The sequence below is a fragment of the Pelodiscus sinensis genome, chromosome 2 (assembly GCF_052426305.1).
Source record: "Pelodiscus sinensis isolate ZL-2025 chromosome 2, ASM5242630v1, whole genome shotgun sequence".
Lineage (NCBI taxonomy): Eukaryota > Metazoa > Chordata > Testudines > Trionychidae > Pelodiscus > Pelodiscus sinensis.
In genome coordinates this window covers 206,693,190-206,719,441 of record NC_143053.1, presented here as the reverse complement: position 1 = coordinate 206,719,441, position 26,252 = coordinate 206,693,190, and the positions used below count along the sequence as shown (strand labels likewise).

General features: G+C 40.7%; 1 protein-coding gene across 2 annotated transcripts in view; it reads right to left on the bottom strand.

Moving 5' to 3' along the window:
- MEOX2 (mesenchyme homeobox 2) overlaps positions 1-26,252 on the bottom strand; it is an 80,290-nt gene that overhangs the window by 44,471 nt on the left and 9,567 nt on the right. The window lies entirely within an intron of this gene.

Here is a 26,252-nt window from a genome sequence, read left to right as displayed (position 1 = left end):
TACAATACTAGATTTACCCAGCACAGCTCAGGTCCTTAAATCAATTACTTTTTGTTTTCTGGAAAATAAAATGAACATGTACATGTTTCATTTACATCGTTGCTCTGGGGTGCGCCTGGGAATTGGGGGTTCAGTATGCAGGCTGCCCCAGCGAGAGAGGACTACACAAGCCCCCTCTCACTGCAGCAGCATGGGGCCAAGTGAGCACTTTTCCATAACTGCTTCAACTCCAGCAGGCACAGCCAGGGAAGGGGTGCATGTTCCCCACCACCACCTCTCCCACCTAGGACAGAGTGAGGAATGCAGCAAACTGTGCACTATCACCTGGCTCACTGACTAAGGCAGGGGTTCCCAAACTTTTTGACACGGGGACCAGTAAATCCATTCACGAACTTTTGGAGGACCAGTAATGTTAATTTGTATATTTGCATATTCATTAATCAAATTATGAATATTCAAATAAGTTGTTTCTGGTCCTCCCAAATCTCCCAGTGCCAGCTTTAGCAAAGCTTTTGATATGGTCACCCACAATATTCTTGCCAGCAAGTTGAGGAATATGGATTGGATAAATGGGCTGTAAGACAGACAGAAAGCTGGTTAGACCAGGGTTTCCCAAACTTTTTACTTTAATTGGAACCCTTTTTTTTCAGTTCTTTTTGCAGCCCAAAAATATAAACACATGAAAAACAAATGAAGAAAATACCAGACATATAACATGTCTGGTATTTTCTCAGTAGGTAAGTTGTATTATTACTAGATGTATCATTTTGTAGTTTCAAACTGCCTGGCTGGTAAATGTGCTCAGGCTGCATGAGTGTGTCAACCAGCAACTACTCAAGGGGTTTGTGGGGGGGGGAAGGGGGGGCGACAGTAGAATCCCTGTGCCAGACTAACTCATGCTTTGTGGGTGGGGGGGAGAGGGGAACGCGGTCGGGTCAGTCCCACTCCCTGCAGGCCGATTCATTCCTCCCCCCTGCTCCCCTTGCTGCACCTCTGCCAGCCCCACTTCCCCCAACCCCCTCCCTGGCAGTCAGTTCTCCCCCGCTTTTCCTCTCAATCTGCCTTGGCCAGCCCCGCTGCCTGCATCCAGCCCTCCTTCCAGCGGCCACTTCTCCCACCCCGCCCACATCTTCCCCGGCCAGCGCCCTGCCCCCCAACCTCACACCCCACGGCAGCCCTGCTTCCACCGGCCCCTCAATATCCCCAGCCTGCCCTGATTCCCCCATCCAGTTCTGCTTCCGGTGGCCAGCTCTCCCCTCCTCCTCACCCCAGAATCCTCTGGCACCTTCACCTTCCCTTAGCCCTGCACCTTCCTGGTGCCTCCTTTTCCCCTAATACCCACCCCCTCACCAGTCTCTGCCCCATTCCCCTCCTGCCCCTCTGTGCCCTCACACACAATTTGTTCCATCCTGACTTTCCTCATGCCCACCCCTTCTTTCAAGCCTTCTCCCAGCACCTCCCTCTCCAGCCCCCAGTGCCCTTCCCCTCTCCTCTCCTCTCCTCTCCCAGCATCACCCTGTCCCCCCTCCCACTGACACCTCCCCTCCTGCCCTTTCCCTCATGGTCTGCACTTGGCCCCCTGGCATTTATCTCTCTCTCCTGCACCCCTGTCCCTTTGTGCCTTCCCCTCTCAAGCCCCTTCTCCTTCCACCCCTTTCCCCACCCCTCTCCTTTCCTCGCCGCCGCATGAGCCGGTTCCCACCTTCTCTTTCCCCATTGTGGGGCTGGGGTCCGCGCTCAGGCCCCGAAGGCCGAACCCGGAGCCAGCCAGGCCCCGCCCCGTGCCTCGCGCGGGTTTCAAAACCCCGGGCCATGACGTCACGTCCTCCCCTCCCACGTGCAATGCCGCGCATGGGTGGCAGGTGGCGAGGAGGAGCCGTGCGCAGCAGAGACATCCGGGGCTGAGGAGACGCTCTGAGGGCAGTGCCGGAGAGGACGCACGGGGGTGGGGCCCGCTCCAGACAGAGCCGGGGAGAGACCCAGCTCCACATGGCGCTGGAGCAGGGCCCGGCTCTTAACTCGCCGGCACTTCCAGGTGCAGGGGTGCGGGGCCCGATTCGACCAGATGGGTCAATCGGCCTAAGGGCCAGCAGCCACCAGGCACGCTGAGGCCCGGCATTTTTTTCCGTGGCCTGGTACCGCGCTGCGGACCATAGTTTGGGAAACGCTGGACTAAGGGAAACAACCAGCTACGTTACTTTATCAATCGGGCAGAGCGGGGGGAGATATTAGAGGGAGCGTACCTACGGGTGGGAGGCTTGGGGTTGAGGCAATCCCATATCGGGGAGAGGGCCCTTTCATCTATCTGGTGATTCTGTCTCTTTTCTGTATGGTTTTATGAGAAGCAATCCCATTCTGGGCACATCCCATTTTCCTGGCACAACCAAACCCTTACCTTGCTTTTCAGTTATGATACGAGGAAGCTGCATACTGAGTTTGGTGGTCCTATCTCTTACCATTTAGAAGGAGTTCTTGAACAAACAGACAGATGCAGAGACAGACAGACTCACTCACAGACAAACTCTCTCAAATATACAGTAGATCTACCTAAAGATACACTGACTCAGGGGCCAAGATTGTCTTCAGTAAAATAGATAACTAAGCTGAAAGATAGGCTTCCACATGTTTTTACTATTTAATGTGTTTCTGATTTTAAATATTGATAAAAGAGAATGTATAAAAGAAAGATCTAATTCTTTACACACAAAGGCATTTGGGTACCAGTTTGCAAGATCAGTTGTCAAGGGGACATTTCAATATCAAATATTTTCCAATAAAAAACCTCAGAATGTGTAACAATTAGATCACATCAAAAGTTTTTAAATCAAATAGGAAGATTGTTTCAACCATAGCTTCATTTCCAGCTCTTTTTGCAGTGACAAAAAGTCTTTTCAGAGCCTCTATGGGTATGTCTGCACTATAGAGTAGATCGAAACTGCCACTGTCGATCTTCCATGGTTTGAATTAATAGATCTAGTGAAAACTCACTAATTCAAACTAAGAAGGGCACTCTGGTCAATGCTGGTAGTCCTGCTTCCACAAGGAATAAGGGAAGTCGAAGGGTGAGTGCACAGCGCCAAAAGTTGAGTTGAACATAGCTGAAGTTGCGTATCTTAATTCAACTGTATCCTGTAGCATAGATATACCCTATATTAATATGAAAGTAGAAACCAACTCTATTTCCCCAAAGATATTTATTTATCCATTAGACTTCATTTGTCATGTGAAGTTAAGTAATAGCCTGATGCTTCCTGTGTACTATTCTAACTGCGTGCAGTATCTAGCCTGAAGTAGGAAGGCTACTTTCTGGTAATATAAATGTGTTAGTGATGTATCCTGACAACACGTGTCAAATATAATAAATCATATATAGTTTTACAAACCTGGACAGCATTTGCTATTCTTCCTTTAAATGTGCTCACTTTAAATTCAGAACTCTAGTAGTAAACTATTGTTCATATAAGAAAATCTGTCCTTGCCTACAATGTTCTGTAGAGATCCTGCTACCACTGAAATGAAAGGCTTAATCACATAAGACACAAGTTGAGATGACATTCTGTGATTTCTCTCCAAATTAGACTTTAACACTGGGTGGAAGATGGGGGAATAGCATGGGAGGAATTTAATTCTTCACTAAAAACTATCTCGTTCAACCCCCCAAATTCTCATTTCTGAGGAGCTCCCTGCAGGAATCACTGGCAAAGTAGAAACAAGTCTGCAATCAAATTTGACGTTGTAGTTCAGTGCTTCTTCTGACTTTCTCTGAGAGAAAACAATCACAGTATTTTATTTCTTTGATCTTCCTTCCATGTGGGAAAAATCTATATTCATAAAAAGCAGCATAAGTGATGGACAAACACTAGCCCTTTTGTTTAACAATGTAGACTATTGAGGGTGCTATGAAAACTTACAAATACTATCAGCTACTCTGTGGCTCTTTAGCTTTTACATTGCATTTCGTCCTGAAACAAGGTATATAGTATTTCCAGAACTAAAGGTCTGAAGCCAAAAGCGTCAGGATTAAGCACTATGGGAAAACACTGTAGCAGCATGGTAATTGGTAAGATGGGGAGTATATAGCTCACCCCCTGGAAACACAATGAATCATAGAAGTTAGAGATGAAAGATCTAACAGGATTGTTCTTTACACTATAAAGCTTTATCTAGCCCACTTTTAAATCACCACAGCAATAAAGCTTCCACCAGATCATTTATATTATATAACATTTTCTTGTTTATGTATGTCTTACTTATTTTAAGTTTTGTGGCTTTTAAGTATTTCAGTGTTCATTTAGGAACTGATTAAGCTTTTCACCCCCCAAATTTTCATCCACAAAAGAACAAAGCTAACTTGAAAGAATAATGCAGTTCATTGGCCTAGTACTTTCTACATCCCTAATCTATGGTAACTTGAGTTAAGGCATAAACCTGTGAATGGTACTCTCTACTGCCTTATGACACTGGCATATTGCGCTAATAGATGGTGAAAAAGTCACAAGTCCAAACTAAATCTGAAGCTGGCTGGGGATATCACATTACACAGCCAACTGCAAATTGTCCTCATTAATGTTACTGGTGCACTTTGAGATGGATATACAGACAAGCAAAGAAGTGATGATGAAGTGCCGTCAGTGCTAACTAGTAGTGATCAAAATTAGGAATGCCAGTTAAGAACAAGATAGAATTCTTAGATTCAGCTGCTTGATGCTAGAAGTCTGATATTATATTATGCATACAACAAGCAAAGTCTGTGTCTATTTCACTTATTTATTCAGTCCCCAGGGACATCCAAGGAAGTAGAACAAAAGCAATTGGGATTTAGGTTTCCTTCAGACCTTGGAGTGAACATAGTTAGACTCTGATATAGCACACTTTCTACAAAAATGATACTTGTTGAAGATTGTACTGGGTTGTTTTACATTGTTACAGTGTGTTTCATAGGAATTATAGGCCCCTAGGGCACTAAAAATATGAAGCAACATCTCTTTTTCAGATGTAAACATGTCTCTGAATAAACAGTTAATCTATTCTGGTATTACAGCATTTATGACGAGGAACATCATTTACAGGAAGCATTCCCCCATTCTTTTTCAAAAGAACATTAGACTTTTCCATATCCCCAAATTTCCAACTTAAGACAAATATTGAACTGTTTATCTCACATCCAAAGCATGACACGATATGTAAAAAGGGCAGCTAAAAAAGCGTGTGTGTATGTGAATAAGGGGCTGATTGATATGAGAGGACTGTACTGTGAAATAGTGATGTTATTAGTACTACTTATTAATTGAAAATGTTGTTGGGAAATTGTATTATTACATAAACAGTTCTAGTCTAGGTTTGGGTGTTTAGTAGGGATGTAAAATCCCATTTAATTGGTTAACCAGTTAAACATTATGTTTAACCGGTTAGCCAATTGAAGGGGGTGCAGGCCACCACAGGTCTCCCTCCCTCCATGGATCACCGAAGTAGCCCTGTTCATGGCAGGCCCCCTGTGGGACTGGAGCACCAGTCCCCACTTGCTAACCTTTTAACAGGTGATGCTTACCAGTTAACCTTTCACATCCCTAGTGTTTAGTTTATGCACCTGTGCATTTATCTGCATGCTAAAATCTATCAAAACTAGATGTGCTACCTTCTACTCACATACATTTTCACTTTTTATTTTTGAAAACAGGGAGTATATGCCTTCTCACTCCCTGATTCCAAAAATATGGAGCATTAGTAATTTTTTTAGGACTAACACATCCTTTACCCAATGTTAGTGAAGCCTGCCTCACAGTTTTATTCTTTCCTTTTGACAAACATTAACTCATGCCTCTTTTCAAGGCAGATGTGTATTTACAAATGTTGAGAATGATGTCACTGGTCAAGTCAGTGGGCAGAACTGGAATTTAAAATAGTGGTCACCATTTTTGGTCCTACAGTTTTACTCATTTAGGATCTGTTGCAAATAAAATCAATAGTAAACTCTTAATCACTTTTATAATGCAAGATAAGTTTGTCTAATATCAGACAAACAGTGCCATCTTCTATCTTTCTCAATGACAAGCAGAAATCAGCACCTGGAGAAAGAACAGCTGATGAAAGCTGAACCTATGTAGAGGTGCATGTTGCTGGTAGGAAGAAAGAAGCACTTTAAAGAACTTACTTATCCTATAACTTCCCCCACTACCAAAGGCATCTGCCCTTGGGTAGTTAAGTCATAGTACAGCCCTTGGGATCCTTTTAGAGTGAGGTTTACCCAAATAACCTCACTCTGATGCATAACTGGCCAGAATACTGTTCCCCATGTTGTTGGGCACAGATGTGGCACTGGTAGTCCCCATATTCATGATCTCTAGGTGTTACTTAATGCAACTCATATCTAGAAATGAAGTCACAAATCCTAAAAAACTATCTAGAACAAAGAAAAGAAGAAGTAGTACATCTAGCTACAAAGATCACCATGAAAATATCAGCTATCATTGTTCTAGGGTGTGTCTAGACTACAGGGTTTTGTCGACAAAAGTGGACTTTTGTCGACAAAACTATACCTGCGTCCACACTACCGCTGAGTTCTGTCGACATAATGTCGACAGAACTCAGCAGTTTTGTCGACGCTGGTAAACCTCATTTTACGAGGCATAACGCCTTCTGTAGACAGAGTTTCTGTCGACAGAAGGTGTTATTGCATGTAAACTGTCCTTTACGTCTACACTACCATGTTGACAAAGCAGCTTGCTTTGTCGACAGAACTGAATGTAGTGTAGACGCTCTTTGTCGACAGAAGTTTTGTCGACAGTATCTGTCGACAAAACTTGTCGACAAAAGCCTGTAGTCTAGACGTACCCCTACTCTCTGAATTCACTCTCCAGTAAATGAGTCTAGTCAAGATTTCTCTTGATACCTTAAAACCCTCCACAGATCTAGCCCTTTCTATCTGACAGAGAGTTTCCTCCAAGGCCCATGCCTTCCCACAACAATGATGTTCCATTATAACAATTACACAAATGAATAACATATGAGGGACATAAATATAGAAGACAGAACTTTTCTCACAAGTTGCATTTAGACCTCCACAGAGCTCACCACTTTTCAAACTAAATGCAAAACTAATTTTGCCAACTTAATTTGTCCTCTGTATGTTTTATACTAATAGCACAAACAAGAAAAACAAAGTGTTTATAAACTAGGCAAGCCATTTTTCCTGCAGGCTATGAAAGAACACAATCAGAAAAAGAGATTGTTATTGTTATCACACCATCTTTTGACTTATTCCAAGATAACTTTGAAGTTATACTGTCACCACCACATGCCTGGCATTTTGGTTCAGTTCTATTAATAGTAACAGTGGACCAAATTAAAAAGTTTTTCAAATTCATCTAGGCCTGTTAAATTGGTCTAATCCTCATCCAAAAAAAATCTGTAGCTACTCAGCTATAGGCGTCATCTGTAAATGCGGGCCGAGGAAGTTAGTTGGGGGTTTTCAGCCCCTTCTGCAGTTATCAAGTTTGCTTTGAACAGCATCTGTAAAGCTTAGATACACATATGCTCACCTGAAGTTTTTCAAATTCATCTAGGCCTGTTAAATTGGTCTAACCCTCATCCAAAAAAAATCTCTCGCGTAAGATTTCAAGCCTTTATATTGTCTGTTGGCTATATGGTTAGATCAGCCTTTCTCATATAGTATTATCTGGGCCTAGTTCCAGGCCTGTTAGACATTTTCAGCCTGTATGAACAAACTGGTTCTAAATTCATTTGAAGGCTCACAAGGATGCAAGTTTAGAATTATTTGAATTGATTTGCAGCTCCTTCCTCAGCATAGATCCACTATGCTACATGGATAGATGACTGATCTGAAAATTAAATGAATTTTTCCCTGGTACACTCTTTATAACTGTAGAAATGTTAGAAAAACAAGGTGGGTGAGGTAGTATCTTTTCTTGGATCAACTCTGATTGGAAATAAAGACAAGCTATTGAGTTTATACAGAGTTCTCCTTCAGTGTAAGTTCAAATGCTTGTCTCTCTCACCAACCAAAGTTGGTCCAATGAAAAATATTACCTCACTTACCTAGTCTCTCTAATATTGTGGGGCCAACACAGCTACAGAAACACTGCATACAACTTTAGAGCTACTCAGCTACAGGCGTCGTCTGTAAATGAGGGCCAAGGAAGTTAGTTGGAGGTTTTCAGCCCCTTCTGCACTTATGAAAATGGTCATAAGTGAAGGGGATCGCAACTTGGGTTATCGTAAGGCAGGGGTTTCCTGTACATGGATCAGTGGTTACAACAAACTCTTGGGTGCTCAGGGCATGATTTAAAATCATGGAAGTCTCTTCATAGTTGTCATATGGCTAAAACACCACAAAGTTCATAAAATGTAGGGCTAAGTGTTTAATAGCCCTCCAATTTTCTTCCTTCCTGTAATGAGGTGGTTTAGCAGTTACACAAATAAATCATCTAAGGACGTAGTTCAAGATCCCTTAAGAGATTTTTCCCTACTTCCTGAAAGGTACACCTGTGCTTATTTAGAGTTCTTTGTTACTTCCACATTTATTTTTATCGCATTTAAAAGTAGTCAAAATAGCTTTTGAAACCCCTACTGATTGATTCAGAAGGCCACACGGAAGCCAAGTAATGAGGTGATGGAAAAATTCTCATGAATAAGCAAATATAAGTATATAAACTCATAGGTTTACTACTCAGGGATCATTTATTAATTGCTGGCTAAAGTTTTATATGGAAAGAGCTGGTTTTGGCAGTGGGAAGTGCAAGTATGATAGAGAAGAGATGAATCATCTGACCTAAGCAAGAAAAAATAAAAGAAAAATAAATGGAAAACAGCAAGAGAAAGGCATCATGTGTTACCAGACTGTCCCAGGTGTCATTTGTTTCTTCAGGACTTCCCACTTACATTCCAGCCACATGGATTTTAAATTTTAAACGATGTGGAAATTCAGCTTCTTGTCTTCATCTCTCTCCTTACTCCCACCATTTCATTCTGTATAAATTGACTTACTACTCCCATTCTACATCCAGGTTATGCCTCTAAGCCAATTAGAGAAAGCCCAAACAAGCCTAACTCCCCACCCAAATAACATCGCTTCTCAGTCTCCTTTTAAAAATATTTTAGCAGGTGGGCTTGGAATCACCGTACTTCCACAATTACCTCTACACTACTGGGAGGTTACTCAAAGCATGTGAGTATTCATTTTGAGAAAGGATTCTGGGAAGTAGTCCAAAAGTTCAGATTGGTCACTGGGCAAGGGATGTATTCTGTAGGTACTAAAATGCATTTCATTTGGTTAAAGAAGGAAAAAAAATCTAGTTTCTTTTTAGTATAAAGCACAAAATTATTCTTTTATTTGCTGTCTGGAGAATCTTCAGGGCCATATTAACTGATACATATGACCAATACCTAAAGGACAGAGAATTTAGGCTGTAATGTGAGGAGAAAATAGACTCATAGTCAAAGAATTCCTGAGGAGCAGCTAGCCCACCAGCTCACATTTACCATCCATATCCATACCAAGTGGCCCAGGGCAACAGTAGCAGATATATTGCCTATGCACAGTTGATGGGCACTGCACTTGTTAGAAATGAGCAGATTTAACAGGCAAGTGTGTAGAGATGGGCGTGTGGGAGTCAGACCTAATGGTAACATCAGTGGGTCTAGAACCTGTTCCAGAGTCAGGTACCAAAGTGAAAATCAGAGATAGTGTCAGGTTCCTAATCAGGGTGAAAAGTGGAGTCAGCAGTGGGGCATAAAAACAAAAATCTAGAGTGAGGCAGGAAAGCAGAAACTGGGAATAAACAAGAAGATAGTGCTCAGGAATCATGCAAGTAGGCAGGGTACATAGTAGCAAATAACCAAAAATTCCACTAGCTCCTCAGACAACTTTCTGGCCCTCTTTCTGATTTAAGTAGAATAATCCCCAATAGGTGAGTATTGGTCATCTCCTGCAATGAGGAGCTTCATCGGTGGGCATTCTGGTGAGCTACTAGATGAAAGCCATAGTCTGATCACAGCCTGTGGGTCTGGATTTGAGTCCTGTACTGTTGTAAATATGGGAAGGAACTACGAAACCTGTTTATCATAGCTAACTATAAAAAGAAAGAGTAATAGCATATTCCTTTCTTTTGATCTGCTATTGGAAGAACATGGAGAGAAGAAATATTCGTTACAATATTCTCTATTAATTTTTGTTAATCTTTGGAGAAGACCCAAGCCATATCAGAGTCTGTCTGAGCTGAGTTCTGATCCAATATACAGTACAAAGTAGTCCCTGCCCCAAAGATCCTACAGTCTGTTTACCATCGAACTAGGAAGGTCACTAGAAAAATTAATCTGATGGTTTTCTGCAATGAAAATTACAATAAAAAATAAAACAACAAAACCCTGATACTTGACAAAGATGAATCAAAGTGAATCTGTTGTTCATAAAAGGTTCTGAACTCATTAAGGATAATCTTTTTGGACAAACAGTGTGGAAGCTGTGCCTCCTTAAACCATCTTTGGACCACTTCGAGTTCAGAATGTTTTGAATACTGAAAACAGAAGAGGTACTTGAGATTGGATGCAATCTAGGACTGAAGGCACTGAAAATATCAGTATTTACCATGGTTAAAAAGTTGAAGTACTATTATTAAATGTGAATGATAAAAATTTAAGATGAGCAATTAATACAAGAAAGACAAGAAGTCAATTCAGAATGGTTTGGATAATCAAATAAAGTGCAGACAGGATTCAACATCAAGGAAGATCCAAAGAAAAAATAAGAAGTTATTCTGACACTTCGGTGGTCATATTTTCTAATCAAGAAAGGCAAAAAACCTGGGAATTTTGCCAATGAGTTCTTCATGCAAAAACAGTTTAAAATGCAATCATAATTCTGGAAGGGTTGAAGAGAAATACGGAAAATCAAGTGTTATATTAACACTATTTATTGAACTAGGTTGGAATTTTGGCCCCAATGAACCCAGTAAAAACAGATCTCTCAATTTATTAATTATTATTATTATTATTTATTTTATTTTTATTATTTTATTAATTTTTACAGATAAGTACTTTTTATATTGTCTTTTACTAGGAGAAATTTCTAGTCATTTTTCAGTACACAATCATGTGAAACAACAACACAGACGTTCACACGGGTACTAATAGTAAGAATCTTTCTGAGAACATTATGTAAGGCTCTGATCAGCTTATGTTCAAAAAGATATTATACAAAATGGAAAAGGTACAGCAGACTGAAGTAAGGACCCAAGAGGCATTCAACAAATCAATATTATTAGAGAAGAGCTAAAAAAGAAACCTAAGTTGCTAAAAAAATTTGATGAGCAGAGAATGCAAATGAAATCCAGCTATCTTAGGGTATATCTACACTAGCCACCCTAGTTCGGACTAGGGTGACTAATGTAATAATTCAAACTTGCAAATGAAGCCCGGGATTTAAATATCCCGGGCTTCATTTGCATGTTCCTGGGCGCCGGGAATGGGCTAGGTAGTTTGAACTAAAGCTCCTGCAATGAGGAGTAACGGTAGTTCGAATTAGGAGCTTTAGTTCGAACTACCTAGCCCGTACCACGTGTAGCCTCGGGCAGGTAGTTCGAACTACAGGGCATTTAAAAATGGTGGCACCCGGGAACATGCAAATGAAGCCCGGAATATTTAAATCCCGGGCTTCATTTGCAAGTTCGAATGACAACATACCCTTAGTAGTGTAGACATACCCTTAGCTAGTTTGAAGAAAAAGCTTGTACAAACTTACATGGAAATTATTATTATACAGAGAAGTACTATTTGGAAGGAAATACCAAGAAAAGAAATAGGAGCAAGTATTTGGTTTAAAATGGGAGTCAATTTAGTAAACAGAAATAGAGTGACTCTAGAGATGAGTCAGAACTAGATGCACTTCCCGGACTCCTTCAATTTTCACATTTCCTATGAAATTAGCTTTTAAAAGTAGTTTCCAAGAGCCCTGCAATTCACTTTTTTGGCTGGGCAAAGTCACTTTCACTGAATGCAATGACCTGAGGTTTGTTTGAATTCCTGCTGTGTGGAAACCCACTATATTTTATAGCAGGTGTGAGCTCACTGAAGCTCCTTCAGTTGCAGCTCATTTCCACTTACTAACTACTTTATCTCACTGGATGAAGCAAAAGTGACTTTTGTGTTTCCTGGCAGTCTACTATTTCAAAGAAACTAAAAATGATTTGTTTATTTCAGAGGAAATGGAGACCAGTCTGTGATGACAGATTTACTGGATAAACGGACATCACAAAAAAATGTTATACAGTCATGGCTCTAACTACATTACATGAGCTCACAGTACAAAGTGATACTGTGCCTTCCTGAAATCCAATTGCATTTAATCCACTCCCCTTTAATCTGTACATTTCTATAACCCCTTCACAGTTTCCCAAAGTGCTGTACTGAAATGCAACAATCACTGTCCCAAGTTACATGAATACATTTAGATTTGAAATCACAAGAGAAATCAGTTGCTGAATATCACTTGGCAAAGGGTCAGTCAATGAATGGTAACAATGAAAGAAACCTGAACATCTGATCCCTTCAAATTAAATTTCAAGATACAAGATAAGATTTCACAATGTAGCACAAGAATCAGTAGTTCTCATAGCTAGGAGACTAGATAGTGGAGAATTTCACATAGGAGCAATAAAACGTGAAGATTAATATCAAACTTCAGTGGGAGTCAGTGTGATTATCACTGATACAACTTAGTCCAGTGAGAAGACAAGCAGCAAAATTTTCAACAGTTGGGAGGCAGTTGGGAATGTACTAAGACCTACTGAAACAGAACTGCACATTCTAAATCAGAAAAAAAAATCTAAATTCACAGTTCTAAATCCAGGTACTACTGATAGATACCATTTTGCTATAATCTAATGACAACAGATCTGTCTTGTTTACCTCACTTGAAAAAGGCAATGAAGTGCTAAGGGTAACATCAGCGATTTTCAATACAGGGTCCTGTGCAAACTGGAAACTGCCCACTTTCAATAGGAGTTAAGAATGTTGATCAAATCAGGCAATGAGATCCAATCAATGGGAATGCTATTTGATCTGGATTCAATTTTAGAAAAATGTGTGGCAAGGATTGTGCATCAGTCAAACAAACTGACCATTTGGAAAGAAACTGTAATATTTTTGAGGCAGAGTAACATATTTCTGTATCACTTCTATCCATATGGTTGGTTAGACCTAGCCTGCAAATAATTGGCTTGAAATCATCAAAAGGATATGATTTTTGATGATTTAGGCCTATTTTTAATTTAAAAAATTGAAAGTTTGTATTTATAACTTAGTCACATGCCCATAAAAATACTGTCTAACAATTCAAAAATTGAAAATATTTTTCTTTCATTATTGCCATCATTTATATTATGGTTTCAACTAACCCAAACCAGGATTTTGTTGTGCTTGTTGCTGTATATAAAATGTAAGTATTCTCCCCTTTTATAGATGGAGAAACTAAGGCACCAGGTGACTAAATACCTCATCAATAGTCACACAAGAAGTCTGTGACAGAACTGGGAACTAAACTCAGATCTTCTGAATCCCAAGCCTCCGCCTTAAACTCAAGAGCATCTATTGCCTTTTATACCAATGTGATTTATTCATGAAGTATTTATCTTTTCAAGCTACCTATTAAATCTTTGTTTAACTTGACTTGAAAATATACCCATACTATTTAAATGTCTTTTAAAAGTGGTTCAAGAATGAAGCCCTAAGGAAAATAAAATCTTATAAGCAAGTTTTTTGGTCCAAGCACCATGCTTCAGTGTGCGTACAACATTTAGCACAATCAAACCCCAATCGCAAAGAAAAAAAAAAGCAACACAAGAGATCACATAAATAGGCATGGTTTCTTGCAGGTGTTTTGCTCTGGTAGTTAATGCAAAATATTTTGTATGTCAAATCTTTTAACCATATCTCACTCTTAAGGGAATGTCTTGACAGCACATTAGAGGATGGAGTTGTTGGTTCTTGTTAACTAGGACTGGCATTAAACGGGAGTATTTTTAATATACTTAAGGGGTCTTCTTGCTTTAAATTCAAGGTAAGCTATTGGGCTTGCGTAACCCCCACACCTAGTGCAGAACATTGTCTATTGTTTGTCTTTTTGCATTTTTTTTGTCTTATTGCTTATCTTATTGAATGTCTGTTAAAAAATTCAGACCATTACAAGAGCAAATGTAAAAAGGACATGTGAATGGGGCATCCAGGAAAGAAGTCTGTGACAATGAGAAAATACTTCTGGATCATAAACCTATAGTCATGAACAAAAAGGTTGGAGTCTGGAAGCTGCCTCAACATAGAAAATTCAACATACAGAAGTATCCATTTAGGCACCTATAATGAAGAACAATCTTGAGCCTTCTCCCACACCCTAAGCCCTCGTCCCCAGCTCCACACCAGAGCCTGCATCTACTCTCACAACCCAACCCCCACCTCGTGAAAGGGAGGGAGGATGGGAGATGGAGTGAGTGGTGCATGGCCTTGAGGAAGGGGTAGAATGGAGCAAGGTCTCAGGGAAGAGGCAGGAGAAGGGATCGGACAAAAGTGTTCAGTTTTGAGACATTAGAAAATTGGCAATCCCAGCAGAGTCAGGGTGCAGTACTATGATACCTGAAGACAATAATAGGGCTCAATTTCTTAGATCAAGAAAATGCATACACTGGAATTGTGTCTAGACCCTACAGTGGGCTGCAAAGAAAAACAGAGGATTCTTGATTTCCACAGAAGTGTGTAGAGAACAGGCACTAAAAGTGAAACAAGTTCAAAAGTGTTAAGAAATCCTACCAGGACAACATGAAGAGCACTATAAAATACTGAATTCTTCGAGGATAAGAATCTCCAGCACACACCATACGATCCATCATCTATAGCCAAGCCCTTCGATACAACCGCATCTGCTCTAATCCCACAGACAGAGACCAGAAACTTCAGGATCTCTACCAAGCATTTATAAACCTCAACTACCCACCTGGAGAAATAAAAAAGCAAATTGAAAGAGCCAAACGAATACCTAGAAACCATCTACTACAAGACAGACCCAAGAAAACCAACAATAGAACACCACTTGTCATCACCTACAGCTCCCAACTTAAACCTGTCCAACACATTATCAATAGATTACAGCCTATACTGGAACAGGACACTAAACTCCAAGAAGCTCTGGGAGACAGACCCATAGTCTCCTATAGACAACCACCTAATCTCAAGATGATTCTTACCAACAACCACAGGACATACCACACTAATACCAACCCTGGTACTTTCCCTTGCAACAAACCCCGCTGCCAGCTTTGTCCACATATTCACTCTGCTGACACCATTATTGGGCCTAACCAAGTGAGTTACAAGATCAAGAATACATATTGCTGCGCCTCCAGAAATATAATCTATGCTATCATGTGCCGAAAGTGTCCGTCTGCTATGTACATTGGACAAACGTCTCAGACACTTCGCCAAAGAATCAATGCCCACAAAACAGACATTAGACAGGATCACAAAGAAAAAACAGTTGCTTGTCATTTCAACCAGAAAGGACACAGTCTCAATGATCTGCTAACCTGCATCCTACTTCAGAAGACATTCAAATCTGCACTTGAAAGGGAATCCTCTGAACTGGCATTCATGCTAAAATTCGACACTCTCCGCACCGGACTTAACAAAGACCCCGGCTATCTTACACATTACAAAGACAGCTTCCCCAATTATCACCTCTAATTCTATTAACTCACAGACATTTCCCCTTCCCCACCTCTAATATCATTAACTCACTGGCATTCACCTTCCTTTCCCCCCCTCCTTAAATCCCCCTTCTGTTCTGTAATGTGATTTGTCCTTTTCATGTGTGTTCATTTTTTAAAATTGTATCCTTTGGTATATATGGTTGTGACTATTTTCTTCCACTATTTGATCTGAGGAAGTGGGTCTGGCCCACGAAAGCTCATCATCCAATAAACCATCTTGTTAGTCTTTAAAGTGCTACATAGTCCTGTATTTTGTTTCAGCTACACCAGACTAACACGGCTACATCTCTATCACTATTCTAGCAGGTTAGTGACAAATCAAACTAATTTGGAAATACCCGTAGGAACACTTGCTTTCATTTACAAATCTGACACCTGTAATCAAGGTTTGCACAAAGACCTGATGGGCCGCTACATTCCACACCCTAATGACATCAAAATCTAACCACCGGGTACTTAGAGCCACTCTATTATCCTCATTTAGCACAAACACCCTAAGGCTACACCTCAAGTGCGTTTTTGCACTAGAAAATCAACAGAAGAGAGGGGTTTTGCCTCACGAGGAATAACTCCTTTTTGCGCTACAGCTCTTTCAAAAAAAGGCAAGCATGGATGCTCTGGAGGGGTTTTTGCACACAAAAAAACCTTATCTGAAAAAGCACTGGTGCTCTGATGGCCATTCTGTGAGTGTCCATGCAGTGCGGATGCTCTCTTGCACAAAAGCACATTGCTTTTGCGATGCACTTTGAGGTCTGGATGCGCTTTTGCACAAGAACTCTTCCGCAAAAGGCTTCTTGTACAAAAACACTGAAGTGTAGACAAAGCCTAACTGACAAGATTTTTTTCCTATTTTTTTTCATCTCTTTCCCTCCCCATTCCCTCTTTTTTTCTGCTATTTATTTGTACCCTGGACCCCTTACTCTATCTGAAGAAGTGGGTTGTGTCCACTAAAGCTCATGATAGCATCTACATTTTTTGTTAGTCTCTAAGGTGCCGCAAAACCATTTGCTGTTTTTTACGTTTTTTTCTGTAGGAGCATGACTTTCACTTTAGGAAGCCTATAGACCAGTAAAGCTGCAATGAGTTATAGTTCAGCAATCAGTGAAAATCAAGAATCTAGACAGCCAGTGGAAATCTGATTTTCGGACTGGAATGAAAGAAAGCTGTTTTGAGAAAGGTTTAAATATTACTAGCAGAAAATTCTTTAATTTATATTGGATAAATCAAAGATTTACTTGGGATTGCTTGGGTCTTTAACTCAATAATTTTTTGGTTTTTAGAAAATAAAATGAAAATGTATATGCTTCATTTAAATCTGGGGTAGGGGTAGGGATGAGGGGTTCAGTATACAGGCTGCCCTCAGGAGAGAGGGCAACCCCAGCTCTCTCTCACCTCAGCAGCTTGGAGCCAGGGAAGAAGCATCTCTCCATGGCTACTGCAGCTCCACAGGCACAGCTGGGGGAGGGATGCATGTCCCCCAGCTGTGGCAGGTCCAGGTTCGTCTGTCCCCTGTGCTTTTAAACCAGAATGAGGAATGCAGAAAACTGTGCTCTTTCCATCACTCTGTGACAACAGGAAATAGCCATCAATATTCCCTTACAAATTGGGGGTGGGGAGCTTTAATCCCTCCCAAAGGGCCTCGAGGGGTTGGGAGGCTTGTCCCAGAGGCGGAGTGTGCTCCCAACCATCTCCTTTCACCTGTCTGGTGATTCTGTCTCTTTTCTGTATGTTTTTAAGAGAAGAAATTCCATTCCAGGCACATCCCATTCTCCTGGCACAACCAAACCCTTATCTTGCTTTAAGTTATGATAAGTGGAAACTGCATACCAAATTGGGTGGCCCTAGTTCTTACCATTTGGGAGGAATTCTTGAACAGACGGAAGACTCACAGATTAGACAAACGTTTCAAATATATAGATTTAGCAACATTTTGGGGATGAGAAGAGGCAGATGGCCAGCCTAGAGTGCTTCACATATCCTTTTAGCATTTGTACCAGATAGTACTTTCCCCCTTTAATTGCAGGTGTATTATTCCAACATATTCACAGTTGCAGCTTTAATTGGTCTTTATTCCACATATAAATTAACCAATGTAATGGATTTTTTCTGCATTGTTTTAGCACCCAGTCCTTTCTTAGCTTCATCCTTAGACAAATTGAATAGAGCTCGGTAAAAAAGGAACAGATATTATTAGACAGCTGCAAGACTGAGTCCATAGGAAAAAATAAATATATAGGAATGAGTAGCCATCACTTAACTAAGTGAAGTTAGTGCAGGAAGCACATATCAACTGTCTGCAAATATCTGGAGGCTGCACATAGAGGAATAATTATTTAACATAGTCCTAGATCATTAAACCAGCAGGAATGGGACAAAATCAGGAACACTTTAAGATTAACACAATGAAAATTTCCTGAAAGCAAGATTTATTATACTGTGGGAAAGTTTCCAGTGGATATTCATCAATGCAACTTATTTTTAAAAAATGAAATGAATATTTCATCATCAGAACCATACTGGTTAACCTGATACATTAGCCTTTCTGTAGTACTGTTCTGAAAATCACCATGAACTTTGTACTTGTGCATGTATGTGTGTGTGTGCTAAAGAATGCAGCAGAAGTGTTGGGATGTCATTCAGGAAAAGCTTTAGCAACAAGAAAAGTTTTGCAGCATTTTCTGAAGGGGACAGACCCTGGATCCTTCTAATTATCTCACCAAGGCCTTGATTTGGGAAAGCAGCTCTGGTCAGGAAAGGTGTTTAGAGACATGCTGAATTCCCACTAAGGTCAATAGATTTTAAATACACACGCAAGTCCTTTCTTGTATCCATAAAGATTATGTACATAATCTTTTCCTTATGTAAATTTGGAAATAGAAAAGAGTTAGATATGTCTGCACTTTCTGATTACTTCAAAATATCTTATGTGGGGTGCTGGTTTGTTCTTAATTTTGTACAACACATTCTTCAGAAAACTGGAGCCTTCTCTTTTTTAATTGCTGTAACTGCGTTACCTACAGGTTTATTAGCATTACTCAACTGCCCAAAAAACTTCTGACTTTCTATTTCCCAGCAATCAATACACCTCCACCAACTCTCAAGGTGTCCAAAAGAATCTCTATTGTCAGATTTCAAAAAATAAAAATGTATAAAACCTTTTATATTTTTTCTTTTAAAATTTTTGACTATCTAAGGTGAATTGTGGGAAATGCTAGTAGAATGTTATATGAATAACTGTATTTGTTTCTGTCATCATTTCACAAAAATGCCTCTCACCTACATCAACAGGCCAGGGAACTTCATGGGAACAGCAGTGAAAGGCAGAAAGTCCCTGGAGAAAGGGAGAGATACACTCATCGAGAAACAATAGATGGCTTCTCTCCCTTGTCTCTGGTACCCATTAGCCATCACCTAAGATTTTGTGACACTCTCAATCCAAGATCCCTGCACTGCTTCACCCTCTGTTCCCTTCATGGGAGCTGGGGAGAGGGGAAATGGAGGATGCTAGGACTCAAGAGAGCTGAGTCCAGGATGTAACTGAGGAGATCCTACCTTGCATTATGGGTTATATGCTAAGGAGCCCTGTGACTGCCACACTGGAAACAATTTCATTCCTTGAGGGGGGAGGTTGTGCTCCTTTCCTGTATTAAGATTTAATACATCTTTCAGCCTGCTGCTTAATTCTGTCCTCATTTTGCAGCTGTGCTACATTAAATTAGACAATCATGTTGATTTCTTTGCTTCTTAAATGGATGAAATTATTACACATTCAAATTAAGAGCTGCATCATTAGCCACAGGCAGGTAAAATTCAGACAATAGCTGTAAATGTGTCTTCACATTGCTCTGCAAATGCACCTTAATCCTGGCATGCAGCATGCCTGGTTATTTCAGTCCTGGAACAGAATTCTCTTGGCTGAGCCTGAAAGTTGTGCCAAATTATGTAGCAGTTTTGTGATTTGGCCAAAAGCCCATAGAGGACTATCTGGACAGCAGCCATTTTTTTGTTCTTGAGATCTATACCTCATGTGAATTTAGGTCCCCAGAGTTTGAAGTGTAAGGTATTGTTTTCTATAATTGCACCTTACATCCAGTTCACTGATATTATTATGAAGCTTTCTGAACGTTTAATGCAACTGCAGAATTGTCATCCCTGAGCATTCAAAAATCATGGGTAAACTTCCCCAGAACTTAATTGCTCAGCAAGCATATGAAAATGGAATAATATAGTAGAACCTGATTATTGCCGAATTAGATACAGTGGACAGACTAACTAAGGTGCCTATGCATTTCCAGTACCTTAGTGGAACTGTGAAATTATTTACACTGTAAAATTCCACCTATAGGAAGAAGGTTGAAGATCATTGATATATTCCACCTATAATGAAGCTTGACTCTGCCTACTCTTGGAATGCAAGAATTGTCACCTAACAGACTGGAAGTAAAGGCTAAAATTCGGGAAGATTACAACTCCACTTTTGCACCACTGACACGTAAAGAATTAGAAAAGTTGCAAACTCTTTTCTTCTGTATGTTTGACATCTCTAAGAATAATCTCAGCACTAAATATTAATCATCATCATCTTTGGCTCATATACCTACTGTAGCTACTTCCACAATCAACGAAATGCTTAGTGCTACACACAATATAAACTGTCTCTACCCTGAAGAGCTTGAAATACTGAAGACGAGCAAGACAACCCAAATGGCAGATGTAGAAGTGTTGACTTTTTTGTTTGTTTGTTTGTTACTATCTCTTCCTTTTCTTATACAATGCTGAGGTGCAGGAGGCATTTGATTATCTTGGGATTAGTAATTGTAAGATCCCATGAAAGATATGAAGATTTAGGAAGGACTGAATGAGAAAGGCTGTATTGATTTCATTTCATATTCCACTCTACCCACCTAAAACCTGACTATCTGAGCTCTGTAGAGGATGAAAAAATTGTGCAGGTTAAATTCAGGGCCACGGACAGACTAGTGGCAGCAGGCACAAGGTACTGAAGCTTCTCCCATGTCCTGTTCCAGTGTGTCCTATGGGAGCCTATGCAGATCTTGCACAAAGATCTTTCCTACAAAAGGCAGTAAATGCACAAGTACCCCCAAGACAGCTATTCAGCCAGCAGACTTCCATACAGTATTACATAAGTTCTGTGCCTTTTGGACCCAGATGAATTTCACCTCAGTCTGTTTTAAGTGCTCATTAGTATATGAACCGGGTGCTATTGTCAGACAAGAGCACAGCACAGGCCCGATAAGCAGCATTAAAACTTCCACCCTTTCTATAACCCATTACATGTTTAGTTGCATGCTTTTCACTTCTCAGTATATAATCAAGTCTGCCATGTTTCAGTGGTAACAAGAAAGCAGCATACATATTTATAAATTATTTTGTGAATTAAGACTACAAATTAGTTTTTGAGATAGACTTAAAACACACAAAATGAAATATGGTTCTGCATAAAGACTATTTTTCTCTGAGATTCACCCATAAGCAATATAATTGAAAAATGTTCTTAGTCAAAAAATTAAAATCAATATAAAAACAACAACAAGGAGTCTGGTGACACTTTAAAGAATAACAAATTTGTTAGGGCATTAGGGCTTGAAGTCAAAAACAGATTGCAATGGGAAACTGATGAGCTGGAATTCATATACAAATTTGACACCCTAAAACTGTTCTAAAAAGATACATTGAGTGGTTCTTGCATTACAATAGTAATTTCCCAAACCTGTACTCTCACCTTCTCAATACTTCAGATGGGTAGCTGAGTTAGTCTGTAAACGGAAAAACTTAAAAAACAACCAACAGTCCTGCAGCACCTTAGGATATGTCTACACTACCCCCCTAGTTCGAACTAGGGGGGTAATGTATGCATACCGAACTTGCTAATGAAGCCCGGGATTTGAATTTCCCGGGCTTCATTAGCATAAAGCCTGCGCCGCCATTTTTAAAAGCCGGGTAGTGCGAACCCCGTGCCGCGCGGCTACACGCGGCACGGACTAGATAGTTCGGATTAGAAGCCTAATCCGAACTATCTAGTCCGTGCCGCGTGTAGCCGCGCGGCACGGGGTTCGCACTACCCGGCTTTTAAAAATGGCGGCGCTGGCTTAAAACATGCTATTTTTAAAAGCCGGGTAGTGCGAACCCCGTGCCGCGCGGCTACACGCGGCACGGACTAGATAGTTCGGATTAGAAGCCTAATCCGAACTATCTAGTCCGTGCCGCGTGTAGCCGCGCGGCACGGGGTTCGCACTACCCGGCTTTTAAAAATGGCGGCGCTGGCTTTATGCTAATGAAGCCCGGGAAATTCAAATCCCGGGCTTCATTAGCAAGTTCGGTATGCATACATTACCCCCCTAGTTCGAACTAGGGGGTAGTGTAGACATACCCTCAAAGACTAACAAAACATGCAGATGATATCATGAGCTTTCATGGGCAGAAGAAGTGGGTTGTGCCCACAAAAGTTCATGGTACCATCTACTGTACATGTTTTGTTAGTCTTTAAAGTGCTGCAAGACTATTTGTTGTTTTTTAAGTCTTTTCATCACTGTTGGAGATGAGCCACATCCACTGTGATTTTAATTAGCACTGATGTCACACTCTCATCTCTGTATACCTTTTTTTCTTTTCTTCTTCAGCATATGAAGTGAGTTGTAGCTCACGAAAGCTTATGGCCTAATACCCTAATAAATTCATTACAGGCAGTCCCCGAGTTACGCGGATCCGACTTATGTCGGATCCGCACTTACGAACGGGGCTTTCTCGCCCCGGAGCTCGCAGGCAGCGGGACCGCCCAGAGCGCAGCGGTCCCGCCACCTCGACCTCCGGGGCGAGAAAAGCTGCTCCGGGTGCCCCTGGTCTGCTGGGGACCTTCTCCAGCAGACCAGGGACACCTGGAGCAAAGCCGGGGAGGCGAGGGGTCCTGCGCCTCTGAGGCTTTGCTCTGGCAAAGCCGGGGAGGCGCGGGACTCCGCCGCCGCTGAGGCTTTGCTCCCCGTGTCCCTGGTTGCTGGGGGGGGGGGGCGCAGCTAGTGCCCCCCCCCAGCAGACCAGGGAGACATGGAGCAAAGCCCCGGGCCTGTGGTAGAGCAGGTGGGGCGCTGCCGGTTGGTCCCGCAGCACCGCTCCTTGGCGCTACTGGACCAACCCGGCAGCACCCCAGCTGTTCTGCCCCAGGAGTCCTGATTCAGCCGCTGCTGATCAGTTTCAGCAGCGGCTGAATCAGGACACCTGGGGCAGAGCAGCTGGGGTGCTGCTGGGTTGGTCCAGTAGCGCCGAGGAGCGGCGGCGCTACTGGACCAACCCGGCAGCACCCCAGCTGTCTGCCCCAGGCGTCCCCAAGTCAGCCGCTGCTGAAACTGACCAGTGGCTGACTACAGGAAGCCCCTGCCCTGGGGCTTCCTGGAATCAGCCGCTGATCAGTTTCAGCAGCAGCTGACTTGGGGATGCCTGGGTTTCTTAAGTTGAATCTGTATGTAAGTCAGAACTGGTGTCCAGATTCAGCCGGTGTTGAAACTGATCAGTTTCAGCAGCGGCTGAATCTGGAGGCCAGTTCCGACTTATATACAGATTCAACTTAAGAACAAATCTACAGTCCCTATCTTGTACGTAACCCGGGGACTGCCTGTGGTCTTTAAAGTGTCATCAGACTCCTTGTTGTTTTTGCTGAAACAGACTTACATGGCTATCTCTCTGAATCCTATTGAAGTCAATGACAGAACAGCCTCTGATACAGGCTAATATCCTTCAGCCTCTTACGCATATGCTTATCTTTATTTCTGTGAGTCGTCCTATTGGGACTACGTGTAACTCCCTGTAATTGTCCCTCCCCTCCTTTTTGAGGTGTTCAGCCAAAAGTCTTGTTGCTCTTTGGAGTGTCATTCAACTAAACAAAAGCAAAAAATTGACAGTGCTAATTATGTGTGTGTGTGTGTGTGTGTGTGCGCACACGCATGTGTGTGTTTGTGACTATCACATGATAAAGACTGGTATTAGATTCCTAAAAAGAAAAAAAAAGGGAATCCTATTATAATTTCGACTTTCTCTTATTTAGATGGCTCCTATAGGGAAAAAAAACAGCTGTAGTCTTTCAGAAGGATATGAATTCCTGGTCTCTACAAGTCAAATAGGATTTCTGTATCACAGAATTTATACAGAGCTTAATACAAGCTTAAATGTACTTCCCTTCTCTGTAGGTTGCATGTGCACGTGTTTTCAGGATTAAGGCTTCACAGGTGTACATATGTAGTTCAGTTTACAAAAGGCCCAGTCCAGAAAGTGCTGAGTGATTTCCTTAGGACTTGAGGGTCCCAGCATCTCTGAGAACCCTGCAGGATATTAGGCCTGTCTAAAAATGATATTTTGCTTAACATAGTCAAGCTGCTGAACATATTTAGCCACTGTACTTGAAGCATGTTAACTCTGTCCAAAAAGATATATTTGTTTGGTTGTCATGTCTGGCAGAACCCGGAAGATATGTTTGCAAAAAACCAAAAATATTAAAAGCTTGCAAAGTCTGTTGGCATGGAAAATATCAATCTTAAATGAGATCTTCCTTTTGTCTAAATTTCAGTTTAGAACCCATGAAATATGGGGTACCTCTGAATATTAAAGCAATAAAGATGTTTGAACTGTAGTAACCTAAAAAAAAAAAAGTATAAAAAGAGTTGGAGGCAGGAGAACAAAGCAAGTAAAAATTCAAAACACAAAACTTAAAGGAAGTTTGGCAGATTGGTTCTTCATAATTTAAATAAAATCTGAATATTTAGGCATTTATCTGCAGCTTTTCTTAATATTTAATTACATTTTAAGATGTTTGAACCACATTTTTAAAATAAGAATTCAATAAAAGGAGATGACAATATAGTCTTTTTGCAATAGACCAATAATAGACGTTATTACTAAATTCCACTTTATCACTAATATTCAAAATGTCAACTTCAAGAAGAGATAATTCTTTACATGTTTTAATCCTCCTTTTTTTCCTCACTTATGCTGCCTACACATAGCTAATATTGTTTCATCTTTCACTTATTGATCCATGTTTATATTGTCCTACATAGTCTTTGGTCTCTCCATTTCTTTTATTTACTTTAGCTCGATATCACATAAACAATCCCCTTTAAGAAAAATGTAATGTAAAGGCACTGTTACTTCTCAGAATGGAAGAAAAAAATTATGCTAAATTCTCTTATGCATAAAAAAAATCAAATGATGTCCCTCAAAAAAATTTTAATTAGAAAAACACATAGTAAGGATCTGATTCTCTAAGTCCTTGAGAAGGCTAAATTAACTCCCTGTAGGATTAGGCCTTAACTGCAGCACAAATCCATAATTTTCTGAAACAAGGATATAAACAATAATATAACTGCATCAGGGGTTTGCTGTTTTAAACTTTGTAATAGTAGCAAGACATTACTACTAACCATAGACTAGAGCATGCATTGCTCTGAGAATCTTGCAGAATTTCTACTGGGGTTTTTTGAAGATTGATTTTCAAAGACATACATTTCAGTAGATTAAGAGTTTAAAACCCTTAGCTCATGTTAATGTATTTTAATTACAAGTTGTGGCACTGCTATACTTTTTCAATAAAAAACATTTTATATAGTTTATCACAAAGAAATTGTGACACATCTAGTGTATGTCAGTGTAGCAATAGAATCCAATGGAAGTGTGTGAATATACACTACCTGAGAATCAAGTGTCTTGTCCAATATAAACTGTTACTTAATGGTCACTTTGAGTGTTATAGATTTTACCTAAATAATTTTTCTCCTGTTTTTTTTCCTCCCAAAAGAAAAATTAGGACAAGCTGATTATATTTCTTTATTTGCAATATGATTTTAGTAGTATGTTAGCTGATAAAAGAAAGTGCGTGTGTGTGTGTCTGTGTGTGTGAAATACTTATGTAGATAGATAAGAGAACTACTCAAAGCTTACACAAGAATTAGGAATCAACTCAAGGATTTATTCAGACTGGATCAGACATCTACACACTTTTAAATATCTGCTGAAAGGATTGGCTGAGTCAAAGCACAGTCTGTTATTTATCCATTTAGGATTTTTGACAAAATAGGCCCAATTGTTCTCCAGATCGGTATTAGAAGGGAGTTACACCATGACAGAAACTGCCCTTGCCCCCAGTGAAGTGGCAGGGGCAATGACATCAGACATCTCAACAAGATACCCTCTCCCAACATCTTATGCAGAGATCTTTGAGAGCTCTCAGATCCACGTATGGGGAGGGCATGGGATTGGGAGCTTATGGGGATATGGAATATGCTTGATTCCATACAAACACCACAGAGAATACATGAAAATGTTGTACAGCCCCAAGCTATGTTATCTTCTGCTGTGGTAGGGAACAGGGCAGAGACAGTTATTTGTACAGGATTCCCTCAAAGCATCCATTGGAATCCCACCCTCAAATGAAATATTTGTGGAAATCTACATTAAGGGAAGTGAATAGAGTTTTCC